Raw genomic sequence first — 12,985 nt, 5'->3', positions numbered from 1 at the left:
AATGGGACTTTGTTTAATTGGATGAGGGTTTATAATCCCCTCTAACCACTGTAAAATACTGCCCAATTTGGCTTGTTAACTCCCTTGACTAGTGCCTCATCTGATAATTATCTCTTAACTTCTTTAATGTAAGGGCTGCTGTGTTTTGTTTTTTTCCTGCTCTTTGCCTATGTATTTTGTTTTTTTTCTGGGGAAGAATCACTTTTATCTTCACAAAAGAAATCCTTTTATTTTACTTTTATGCTGCGTCTCTCTGCCTTTGGTGCGTCTTGAAGGGTCTTGGGCACACAGCATCACTTAACCCCATTGCATTTGGCTATGCCCCTTGCATTCCATTTTAAGGCTGTAAAAGGTAAAGGTAGTCCCCTGTGCAAGCACCAGTCGTTTCCAGCTCTGGGGTGACGTTGCTTTCACAGTGTTTTCATGGCAGACCTTTTATAGGGTTGTTTGGCATTGCCTTCCCCAGTCATATACACTTCCCCGCCCCCCACCAAGCTGAGTACTCATTTTACTCGGAAGGATGGAAGGCTGAGTCAACCTTGAGCTGGCTACCTGAACCCAGCTTCCGCTGGGATCGAACTCAGATCGTAAGCAGAGCTTAGGACTGCAGTACTGAAGCTTTACCACTCTGTACATCAACATATTATAGAGTTGCCAGCTCCAGGTTGGGAAATCCCTGGAGATTTTGGGGGTGGAACCTGAGGATGGCAAGGCTTGTAGAGGGGAGGGACTTCAGTAGGGTACAATGCCACAGAGTCCCCCTTCCAAAGCGGTCACTTTCTCCAGGGGAACTTATCTCTGTTGCTTGGAGATCAGTTTGTCATAACAGATTTCCAGCCACTACCTGGAAATTGGCAACCCTGCCTTTCCCTTCATACGCTTGCTCCTTAAACATCATTTTCTGCTCATATGATTCCGTGCTGTCTTTAGCCCTCATTTGATATCGTTTCCAATCCCTCGTAGTGTTGCGGCCCTCTTCCCAAATAACCACAAGTTGAAGTTGTGGGGATGGGGTATCTCTCCAGTTGAGATTTCTTCCTTTCTGCAGCAGCAGCTCAGATAAGTCTTTTCCCCTACCTTGGCCACCGTAGAATCATGGAAGGGACCTCCAGGGTTATCTAGTCCAACCCCCTGCGCAATGCAGGAAATTCACAAGCACTTCCCCTAAGTTCACAGGATCAGCATTGATGTCAGATGGCCATCTAGTCTCTGTTTAAAAAACCTCAAAGGGAGGAGAGCCCACCACCTCCCGAGGAAGCCTGTTCCACTGAGGAGCTGCTCTCACTGTCACATGACTTAGTAGTTAGTGTTGGACTAGAAGCTGAGAGAATCCAGTTCGAACACCCCCCCCCCCCTCTTTCATGGAAGCAGTCTGGGTAACCTTAGCCACAAACATAGCCACCCTAGTCTGCCTCAGAGCGCAGAATGGAGGAGAGGAGAATGTTATAAGCTTCTTTGGATCCTGATTCGGAAGGAAGGCAGGGTATGGGTAAAATAAGCAAACCTAGATGGTGGGGGAGAAAGTACGATACCTTTTAGACCTGGGGTGTCAAACATGCGGCCCGGGGGCCAAATCAGGCCCCCAGAGGGCGTCTATCAGGCCTCTGAGCAGCTGGCTGCCATCTGCTTCCTTCTCCCTCTCTCTTGCTTCCTTCTGCATCACGACTTGCTTTGCAAGGCTTGCTCAATCACACAGGAGCTACAGAGCAAAACCTCTATTTTCTCCATTGGCTGCAGCTCCTCCCTTGGGGAGGAATAGCTTGCTTTGCCAGACTCTCTCACTCCCACAGCAGAGCTACTGAGCCAAACCTCTCTTCCTTCTATGGGCTGAGGCTCCTCCCCCTCCTGGTCCCCTGGGGAAGGATGGAAAGAGCCAGAGCTTCCTTTGTCCAGTTCTCTGAATCACATGGGAGAGATACAAAGAAAGCACCTTTAAGACCAAGTGCTAATGTTTTAAGCATGTTTTATATTAAACTTTTTTAAAATGCTTGTGTTTGCCTGTGTCCTTTATAAAGTGTATACCTCTGCTACCTGGCATTACATTTTATGACACACATGGCCCGACCTGACAAGGTCTCATTTATGTCAGAACTGGCCCTCATAATGAATGAGTTCGAGACCCCTGCTTTAGACCATTCCGATTTTTAAAAACTATTATAACTTTTTCAAAAAAAACAACAACCCCAAAACATAAAATGCCTAAATATCAAACGCACACAATAATACTAACACTTCAACATGATAAATTATTTTTAATTTAACATATCAATTGGGAGGGGCAACAGTGTGAGGACTTCTAGTGCCCTGGCCCCACTGATGGACCTCCTGATGACACCTGGGTTTTTTGGCCGCTGTGTGTACAGAGTGTTGGACTGGATGAGCCATTGGCCTGATCCAGTTTGGCTTCTCTTATGTTCTTATAAATCGGAGCATCTGATGTATGCCTGAACTTCTCATTCTGATTTTTTTTAAGTACTTTTCTCTTGCACTTCACATACCTTTATTGAGTTTTTGATAACAGGAACATTTATTTAAAACTAGCTTTTAAAAGATCCCACAGCTGTCAATCACCCTGTTTCTGCTTGCTCTTTCTCTCTCTCTCAGCGCGGCTGCCCTTTGTCATTGAGGGTGGGGTGGTTTAAAGGTTCTACATTTTTTCTTTCTTGGAAGGCTAATCCCCCTCCTAAAAGTAACAAACTTATGCCTGTAACCTTCTCCTGCCAGGAGTAAATAGCTTTATCTCCTTCAGCAGAGTTTATCTAGAACAAACACAGCACAGGGGAGGCCCAAACATGAGGGAAGCTGCTCGACGGGGTAACCGGCTGAACGAGTTCTGGCAAGAGACCCAGCGAGAGCAGCAGTCATCGGGGATGGGTGGGTGCGGGAGAATTTTCTCTAAGGCCGTGGATCAAAAAATGTGTGTATTTGGCGGGGGTGGGGGGCATACACTTCCTAAGGCAGAGAGCACACCTGCCCTTCACGCAACCTTGTGGGGAAGAGAGAGAGGCTCAGGTGTTTCCTGGCCTCTTTGCTTGCCAGGTGCAATCCATAGCATCTCTGGCTACAGGGTCTCAAGCGGCAGCCGTCAGGGGAAGACCCTTCTGTGTTGTGGCTCGGGAGACCTGCTGCCAGTAGTAGAAGGCGGCGGCTGCAGATTTTTACCCTACCCTTCTCTCTGAATCAGAGACTCAGAGCACCTTACAATCTCCTATATCAGGGGTGGCCAACGGTAGCTCTCCAGATGTTTTTTACTTACAACTCCTATCAGCCCCAGCCAGCATGGCCAATGGCTGGGGCTGATGGGAGTTGTAGGCAAAAAACATCTGGAGAGCTACCGTTGGCCACCCCGTCCTACATCTTCCCCCACAACAGACACCCTGTGAGGTGGGTGGGGCTGAGAGGGCTCTCCCAGCAGCTGCCCTTTCGAGGACAACCTCTGCCAGAGCTATGGCTGACCCAAGGCCATCCCAGCAGCTGCAGGTGGAGGAGCGGGGAATCAAACCCGTTTCTCCTAGATAAGAGTCTGTACACTTAACAATTACACCAAACTGGCAGTACAGAACTGCATAGGCTGATGACCTACGTAAGGCAGCTTTTCTGTGTCCATACGTACAACTTGCTGTTGGACGGTGCATGCTAATAGCTTCGCCTCTTTCATGAGCCCACTCTCCTTGGTTTTCTCCCTTTCAGCAGCACTGTGAACATTTAAGGAGGTTTTGATATACTTGGGCATGTCCAGGGGCAGTGGGGAGGTGGCCATGACTTAGTGGTAGGGCATCTGCTCGACATGCAGAAGGTCCCAGGTTCAGTCCCCGGCATCTCCAGTTAAAGGACCAGGCAGCAAGTAATGTGAATGCCTGAGACCCTGGAGAGCTGCTGCCAGTCAGAGTAGACAGTACTGACCTGAATTGTCAGAAGGGTATGACTCAATAGAATGCAGCTTCATATGCATTCATATACTTGGCATGCCGAATGCCCCAGGTTCAATCCCTGGCATCTTCAGTTTAAGGATCTGGCAGTAGGCAATGTGAAAGACCTCAGTCTGAGACCCTGTAGAGCTGTTGCCGGTCAGAGTAGATAGAACCGACCGGGACCAAGGATCTGATTTCAATGTAAGAGGACTTCATGAATTCATATAATTTTGAACTGAAGGGGGCAGGCTTTTTATTTAAAGGAGGAAATTGGGGGGAATACAACATTTTGGGTGGGTGCATGAGCCGAGGTAAAAAAAAATTAATAAACTGGGGAATTTAACCAAGGGAGGTGGTGAGCTCTCCCTCACTGGCAGTCTTTAAGCAGTGGTTGGATGAATGCTGGTTAGGTTGCTGTAGGCTGATCCTGCATTGAGCAGAGGGCATTGGGTAAGCATACGGAGCAGAGGTCCATCAGTGGCTATTAGCCACAGCGCGTTGTTGGAACTCTCTGTCTGGGGCAGTGATGCTCTGTATTCTTGGTTCTTGGGGGGGGCGCAGTGGGAGGGCTTCTAGTGTCCTGGCCCCACTGGTGGACCTCCTGATGCTGCCTGTTTTTTTTGGACACTCTGACACAGAGTGTTGGACTGAATGGACCATTGGCCTGATCCAACATGGCTTCTCGTATGTTCTTACATTGGACTAGATGGCCTGTATGGCCGCTTCCAACTCTGTGATTCTAACCACTGGCTGCATGGCAGGGGAGTTAGAGAGAGAGGTAAAAATTGAATGGTGTTTTTCTTTCATATTTGCTTGGAAGATGGGGAAAAACCCAGGAGGGGATGGTGGGGAAAAAAGATTAAAGGCGGAGGCCACAAGCCACGCATGTTCGGGGTGCTACGGGGGAATTCAACACCATGATATTCTGTACCAGTTTGGCAAAGTGAATGAATCTGGGTAACTGCAGAATGAATAATATTCCGAACGGGCCTCCGGAGATGTCAGATGCTCTGATTTGAACCCAGATTCTCTCAAACACTGTGTTGTACATAAAACCTGGTCACGGTTCATTTCCAGCCTGCCGTAACATCTACTTGTTTTCCCGGGCAGCGTGTGACTGTAGGCGTATGCCACCTGCCTCTTCTTTGATGCCACAGCGAGGTGGTCCTGGTTGCCTGCAGGAGGCAAGGTTTTCCAGGAGAGAATCTCCGGTTACAAGGAACCCGACGCAGGCAAGCAGTGCTGGGAAAGACCCAGCGACCCTGGAGAGACTCTGCCGGTCAGAGCAAACTTCGCTTAGCAAGACAGATCCATAGCCTGACTCCTTATATGGCAGTTTCGTATGTTCAGTCTTGGAGTAACACATCCGCTTCAGAGCACTGTTATCCGCCCCCTCCCCCCACGCCCATCACCCGGAAGGAAGGTGGGGCACCTTCACAGCCTGTTCGCTGTAGCGTTTTATGGAGCGGGGAGTGGCATTTCCAACAGAGCACCGAAGTTGGGGCAGCCCTTCACAGTGCCCGTCCTGAAATGAAACTAGTGGTGCCGGTTTGGAGTTAGGCTGGCTCACCATGTCACGCACGAAGCCAAGAGGTCAGCCGCCTTTGGATCTAGGCAAGGAGCAAGTCCTGTTCAATAAATAAGCTGGCAGCACCTTCATTGGTCTTGGATGAGAGAGCCTGGCCCGCGGGCACGACTGCCAAGTGGCTGACCACACCTGCCCTGTGGCTCTTCAAGAGCTCCTGACACCGTGACATAAACACGAAATCGTGTTTCTTTAGCTTTAAACTTCGATGCAAAAGCACACTTGGGCAAGAGTCCCCGGGTTAAATCTGCCCAGGTGATGTAAAACAGCAACATAAAATTAACATGAGTCATGACGTCAGTGCCATGAACCAACATGTCTTCCCTTTCCTGCCACCCAATCGTTGTATTGTGTGGCCTTTTCAGACAGGGAACTCACCTTTGCCTTTTGTTATTTACCTCACTCCCTGCCTTTCTCCTCAATAGAGACTCAGAGCAGCTCGCATCGTTCCCTCCTCCTTCAGTTGTATTTTTACAACAACTCTGTGAGGTAGGTTCGGCCGAGAGCAGGTGACTGGCTCCAGGTCACCCAGCAAGCTTCCGCTCGCTTTTCATTTTTGAATTATGTATTTCTGCAGCATCTGCACTAATTGGAGCTTCCAGACACCTTTCAAGGGCAGCCCCATGTAGAGTTCATTGCAGTAGTCTATTCTAGATGTAACCAGGGCATACACCATAGTGGCTAGATCTTTTCTACCCAGAATAGGCTGCAGCTGACTAACTGTAGCTGATAAAAGGCGCTCCTAGCTACAGCTGCCACTTGCTTATCCAGCCTTAGGCCTGGGTCCAAGAACACTCCCAGACTATAGACCTGTCCCTTCTTTCAAGGGCAGTGCTGTCTCTCCAGAACAGGTGACACCATCCATCCCAGCTCGAATTTTCCAGTGAGCACTTCCATCTTATCAGAATTAAGCTTCAGTTTATTAGCCTGCATCCATTCCAAAACGGCCTCCAGGCGCCGGTTCGGGGCTGCTACAGCCTCCCTGAGATAAGCCAGAAGTTGAGACAGAGCTGAGGGTCATCTGGAAACCAGTGACTCCCCCTCCCCAAACCTCTGGAGGACTTCAGCCAGTGGTTTCATGTAGACGTTAAAGAGCGTAAGGAGCAAGTTGAAATCTTGCAAGGCCCAAAGGCCAAGAGACTGACCAGCAGTCCCCCAGCTCTGCCTTCTGAAACAGGAATGAAGCACGAAGGTGGGAAAACAGGGGTGGCCAGACTTGCTTAACGCAAGAGCCACGTAGAATAACATCAGATGTTTGAGAGCTGCAAGACATGAACATCAGATGTTTGAGAGCAGAAAGGAAGAAAAGCAAATAGATAGGGGAGGGGAGGGGGAAAGAAAGCAACTTTTAACTTTAAATGCATTCTCCAAGCTGCCAGTTGGCTTGGCTTGGAGAAGTGATTTAAAGAGAGAAATGCCTTCCCCAAGCTGGCTGACAGGGTGGTGGGGGCTTCAAGAACCACACAGTAGGTGTGAAAGAGCCACATATTGGCCACCCCTGCCTTAGAGCAACTCACATTTTGGGAAAGCATTGTGGCTTAGGAGAAGGGGAGATTCATATGTTTATGAGGGAAAAAACCCTACTGTGATATTTTTGTCCATTGGAAGGGCCACATATCACTGGCTTCCCTCCTGCAGAAAAGTCTGAGGTTCAACAGTTCTGCATCTCTTTGAGATGTTAAAACTTGTGACTCTTCCCAACGTGAGCGAGACACTGGGGCTGAATTGAAGTCCAGTGGGCCCAAAACAAGCCTACTAAAATTGACTTGCCTGTCAGCGGTTCCTTTAAAGACAGGTCTTAACCGTGGCTGATTTGGAAAGAGAAGTCATAAGTCAGAACGGGGGAAATCAAGGCCTTCCTGTCCAAAGCAGTGTTCCCTCTGAGCTGAGTTAATGTGAGCTAGCTCACAGTTTTTTAAGCCTCTGGCTCACACATTTTTGTCTTAGCTCAGGGAAAAGGGCCCCAGAGCAAACTAATTTATTTAGTAGCTCACAGCTTTAATGCCAGTAGTTCATCAAGTGGAATTTTTGCCCACAAGACTCCACAGCTTAGAGGGAGCATTGGTCCAAAGGCAAATCACGGAAGGGCCATTCCTTAGTGTGGAATAATGGCTCTTCTGTCTTCTCCAGCTCCTCCTCCAGATGTCTCTTGCCCGTTCTGAGCCTTTAATTGCCAAACTGAGGCTAATGATTCCTGGGATGTTCTGCAGCGACGGTTGTTTACACAAAGGAAGTGTTCCAGTCTGGAGGAAAATAGTACCATACGGGCTCAGCTTGGGTGCGTGTTGCCTTAATGCGATGGTGGTGGGAAGTGCCATCAAGTCACGGCTTACTTACGGCGACCCTGTGGGGTTTTCAAGACCAGAGATGTTCAGAGACCTCTGTGTTGCGACCCTGGTATTCCTTGGAGGACTCCCATTCAAACACTAGCTGCGGCCAACCCTGCTTAGCTTCTGTGATGTGACAAGATTGGGCTAGCATGGGCTATCCAGGTCAGGGGTAAGTTGCCTTAGTGTAGACCAGGGGTGGCCAAACTGCAGCTCAGGAGCCACATGTGACTCTTCTGCACATATTGTGTGGCTCTTGAAGCCCCCAATGCCTGGTCAGCTGCCTTGGAGAAGGTATTTGTCTCTTTAAATCACTTCTCCAAGCCAAGCCAGCCAATGGCTTGGACAATGCATTTAAAGTTAAAGTTGCTCCCTTTCTACCTCTCCCTCCCCCGTCTGTCTGTCTATCTAATCTTTCTCTCTCCTCTCCTCTCCTCTCCTCTCCTCTCCTCTCCTCTCCTCTCCTCTCCTCTCCTCTCCTCTCCCCTCCCCTCCCCTCCCTCCCTCCCTCCCTTCCTTCCTTCCTGGCTCTCAAACATCTGATGTTCATGTCTTGCGGCTCTCAGATATCTGACATTTATCCGATGCGGCTCTTACGTTAAGCAAGTTTGGCCACCCCCTGGTGTAGACTCAGGCTTTCCAGAGATCCTCAGGTAACCTGGAGAACGAAACGATCACGCATGACCCCTTTCTCAGCGACGCTCGGCTTGCTTGAACTGCAGCCATCTGCTGCAGTGTTTCCAGATCACTGCCAGACAGCTTACAACGCAGGAGAAAGAGTATCATTCCTTGAGAGACGGCTTGCGTTTCAGAGCCCCGGCTCTTGGGAGCCTTTTGAAATAAATAAAAAAAGGAAGGCATGGTGGTGACGATGTTCGTGGAAACAGAGGAGGCTTTCAAGTGTAAGCTGTTGTGAAGGTGCCATCAGGGCAGCTTCCCCACCAAGGAGCCTGAAATTTTTATACTGGGGAGTTAGCTTGAAGCAGATTGGGCTCAGGACTTTGTGTGTGTGTGCGCGTGCACGTTCTGTATCTGTGAGATCACAGTAGGTGGTGGATCAGCCATCTGGTGAAAAATTCGACTTCATGACAATCTTCGTTTCCTTGCTTTACTGAGGGGGGTGGGTGGGCAGGGGGGGCAGCCGTCCCAAGGAGGCTGTGTTCTGCTGTGTATGCTAAGGGTGATGTTGCATCGTGGCTAAGACAGGGGTCTCCCACGTGATGCGTGGGGGTACCATAGTGCCCAATGCTTTCCCTGGCACCCGCCATGTATTTTTAGAAAGGGGGTGGGACCAGGTGGGACTCCTGCCCAGAAGGGCTTCTGATTGGCCATTGGCGATCTGATGGGCTGTGCAGATTAAAATAACATTGCATCAGCTGCTGCTACAAGGCTTTATTCTCTTCTTGTCCTGTGGACTTAGGCTACCTCTATGTGTGCGTAGCTGCCTCTGTCTCCCATTCTGTGACCATTTTGTGCTTGTCCCCACCACCCTGTGTCAGCATTCTGAAGGTGACAGGCAGCACTCTCTCTAAGCTGTAAAGTCTTGTGAGCAAAAATTCTACTTTGTGAGCTGCTGGCATTAAAGTTGTGACCCACTGCATAAATTAGTTATGAGATACTGCATAAATTGGTTTGCTCTGGGGCCATTTTTCCTGAGCTGAGATGGAAATGTGTGAGCTGGAAGCTAAAAAACCGTGATGTGGCTCACACTAACTCTGCTTAGAGGGAACACTGGTGACAGGAAGGTTGGTGACCCTTGGGCAATGAGACACGGCTATTGATTCAAGATGTTTAATTCCAATCTCTCATGAGCCATGGACTCTCTAGGCAAGCCTTTGTGTTTGTGGGCGTGCCTTCTTATCTCACTTTTTATTTTATTTATAACCTGTTTTTCTCCCTAATGGGGACACAGAAGTGCCTCACTCTTTCTGGAGTGATACACTTGGGTTCCTCTTCTTACAATCCCTAGAGGAAGGGGATCAATTGTATTTTCCATCTCCTGAGGAAGGAAGGAAGGAAGGAAGGAAGGAAGGAAGGAAGGAAGGAAGGAAGGAAGGAAGGAAGGAAGGAAGGAGCTGATCCATCAGCCTTTTTCATATGTCCCCCTACAAGAGCAGAGGAATTAGAGAGCTCCTGAAATTTCCTTCCTTGGAGCTCTTTGGTTGCTCTTCTTTTCCTTGTTTTTCACTTGTGTGCTGTCCTGTGTGCCCTTCCCTTTGTTTGTTTTTTTAATCCTCTGTTGTCCATCTGTAAGCAACTTGTCCCATCGTTCTCCTGTCCTCTATCGTAACCTCACAGCAGCAACCTTGTGAAGTAGGTTAGTCTGAGAGATTGTTATCAAATATTGACCAGTGCCAGTGCTGCTTAGTTTCTGAGATCTGACAAGATCTTCCTGACCATTAAAGCGATTCCTCAGTGGAACAGGCTTCCTCGGGAGGTGGTGGGCTCTCCTTCCTTGGAGGTTTTTAAACAGAGGCTAGATGGCCATTTGACAGCAATGAAGATCCTGTGATTTTAGGGGGAGATGTTTGTGAGTTTCCTGCATTGTGCAGGGGGTTGGACTAGATGACCCTGGAAGTCCCTTCCAACTCTATGATTCTATGTATGGAACCCCACTCTCCACCACTGGGGTTGCACTTGGAGGACTGTGGAAGTGAGATAACGCAGAATCGTTAAACAGAATAGCACGCCAGGATTTATAGAGCTCAGAAATCCCCCGGCTGCCATTGCGGAAACCCAAGGAGCTTTTGTATTAATTGCATCAGGGCCCATTTGCAAGTCTAATGGGCCAATGGAGCAGCAGTGGAGCATATTAATGTCAGGAGCGCGACTGCCACTAGTGTCCCTCGTGGGGGACAGCACTCACTGATAACTTGAGCTCCTGCGAACAAGCAGCTAACCTACTGCACAGCTCGTGCCACTGTTATAACCCAAATCCTCCTAGTTTGAGCTTGTAGGGAAGCTCTGATGGGATGGAGCAGAGTGGCTTTCAAGACACCGATGAGAGGATGAGGGAAGGCTGGGCTTGGCTGCTGTGTTGAGCAGCCCAGGAGCACCCTAGTTGGTGGAGTTGTGTGAGAGTGGTTTAAGTGCAGAGCTGTTCCCAACACTTCCCAGGGTTTCACGAGTGCAAAAGGCAACTTCCTGCTTCCAATGACCTTGTTATCTACATTCTGATAGTGGTGATGACAAGAAGGGGGGAGGGAGATGGTGGCAGCTACAAGCATAGACAGCTTCAAGAGGGGATTGGATGAACATATGGAACAGAAGGCTATCAGTGGCTGTTAGCTACAAGGTGTAGATGGAACTCTCTGTCTGGGGCAGTGATGCTCTATATTCTTGGTGCTTGAGGAGGGGCAGCAATGGGAGGGCTTTTAGTGGCCTGGCCCCACTGGTGGACCTATGATGGCACCGTTTGGGGGGTTTTTGGCCACTGTGTGACAACGTGTTGGACTGGATGGGCCATTGGCCTCATCCAACATGGCTTCTCTTATGTTCTTTATGAGGTGGCAGAGACACGGGTAGCAAGATACGAATGGGGACGACATGATTATGAGAGGGCCGCAACTCAATGGGAGAGTGTCTGCTTTGCAAGCAGAAGGTCACAGGTTCAATCCATGGCATCTCCAGTTCACAGGACCAGGCAGTAGGTGACTTTGAAAAACCTTTGCCTGAAATCCTGGAGAGCTGCTGCCAGGCTGAGTAGGTGATACTGGCCTTAGTGGACCAAGGGCCTGATTCAGTATAAGGCAGCTTCATGGGATTCCAGGGCATGGTCTGAAAGAACAGGATACAACAATCCTTGCTGCAGCTGAGCGGGGATGGGTCAGTTCATTGCCCAGATGCTACTTGGCTGTCCTGTATGCACCAATTCTGCTGGGAAGGACCATGGCTCAATGGTAGAGCATCTGCTTTGCATGCAGAAGGTCCCAGGTTCAATCCCTGGCGTCTCCAGTTGAAAAGGCCAGGTAGGGGATGATGTGAAAGACTTTGACCTGAGACCCTGGGGAACCACTGTCAGTCCAAGTAGGCAGTACTGACTTTAGTGGACTATTCAGCATAAGGCAGCACAACGCATGGTCTGAAGCAGGGGTGGCCAAACTGTGGCTTTGGAGCCACATGTGACTTTTTCACACATATTGTGTGGCTCTTGAAGCCTCCACTTGGCTGGCTTGGAGAAGGCATTTCTCTCTTTAAATCACTTCTCCAAGGCAGCCAGCAGCTTAGAGAATGCATTTAATTCTTTCCACCTCTCCATCCCCCACCCCTCCCCCATCTTCCTTCCTTCCTTCCTTCCTTCCTTCCTTCCTTCCTTCCTTCCTTCCTTCCTTCCTTCCTTCCTTCCTTCCTTCCTTCCTTCCTTCCTTCCTTCCTTCCTTCCCTCCCTCCCTCCCTCCCTCCCTCCCTCCCTCCCTCCCTTGTCTTGCAGCTCTCAATCGTCGGACATTCATGTCTTGCAGCTCTCAAACATCTGACATTTATTTTAAGTGGCTCTTACATTAAGCAAGTTTGGCCACCCCTGGTCTGAAGGAACATGATAATACAGCAAACCTTGCTGAAGCTGAACAGGGATGGGTCCTTCCAGTGCTTAGATGGGAAGCTGTCTTGCAGCCTTGTATAAACCGATTCAACTGGGAAGGACCATAGCTCAATGGTAGAGATCTGCTTGACATTCAGAAGATCCCAGGTTGCCTGGCGCCTTCAATTTAAATAAGGATCAGACAGTAAGAACATAAGAACATAAGAACATAAGAGAAGCCATGTTGGATCAGGCCAACGGCCCATCAAGTCCAACACTCTGTGTCACACAGTGGCAAAAAATGTTATATACACACATACACTGTGGCTAATAGCCACTGATGGACCTGTGCTCCATACACTGTGGCTAATAGCCACTGATGGACCTGTGCTCCATACACTGTGGCTAATAGCCACTGATGGACCTGTGCTCCATATTTTTATCTAAACCCCTCTTGAAGGTGGCTATACTTGTGGCCGCCACCACCTCCTGTGGCAGTGAATTCCACATGTTAATCACCCTTTGGGTGAAGAAGTACTTCCTTTTATCCGTCTTAACCTGTCTGCTCAGCAATTTCATCGAATGCCCACGAGTTCTTGTATTGTGAGAAAGGGAGAAAAGTACTTCTTTCTCTACTTTCTCC

The 12,985-nt window shown here is 49.1% G+C and overlaps 1 protein-coding gene and 1 non-coding gene across 12 annotated transcripts in view; both read left to right on the top strand.

Moving 5' to 3' along the window:
* MARK2 (microtubule affinity regulating kinase 2) overlaps window positions 1-12,985 on the top strand; it is a 181,829-nt gene that overhangs the window by 86,461 nt on the left and 82,383 nt on the right. The window lies entirely within an intron of this gene.
* Window positions 11,707-11,777, top strand: TRNAA-UGC (transfer RNA alanine (anticodon UGC)). Its single transcript has one exon. It is a non-coding gene; the product is annotated as a tRNA-Ala (tRNA).

This window comes from Heteronotia binoei, chromosome 1 (assembly GCF_032191835.1).
Source record: "Heteronotia binoei isolate CCM8104 ecotype False Entrance Well chromosome 1, APGP_CSIRO_Hbin_v1, whole genome shotgun sequence".
Lineage (NCBI taxonomy): Eukaryota > Metazoa > Chordata > Lepidosauria > Squamata > Gekkonidae > Heteronotia > Heteronotia binoei.
Note: the sequence above shows the minus strand (reverse complement) of the source record. Positions and strands in the feature narration are given on the sequence as shown.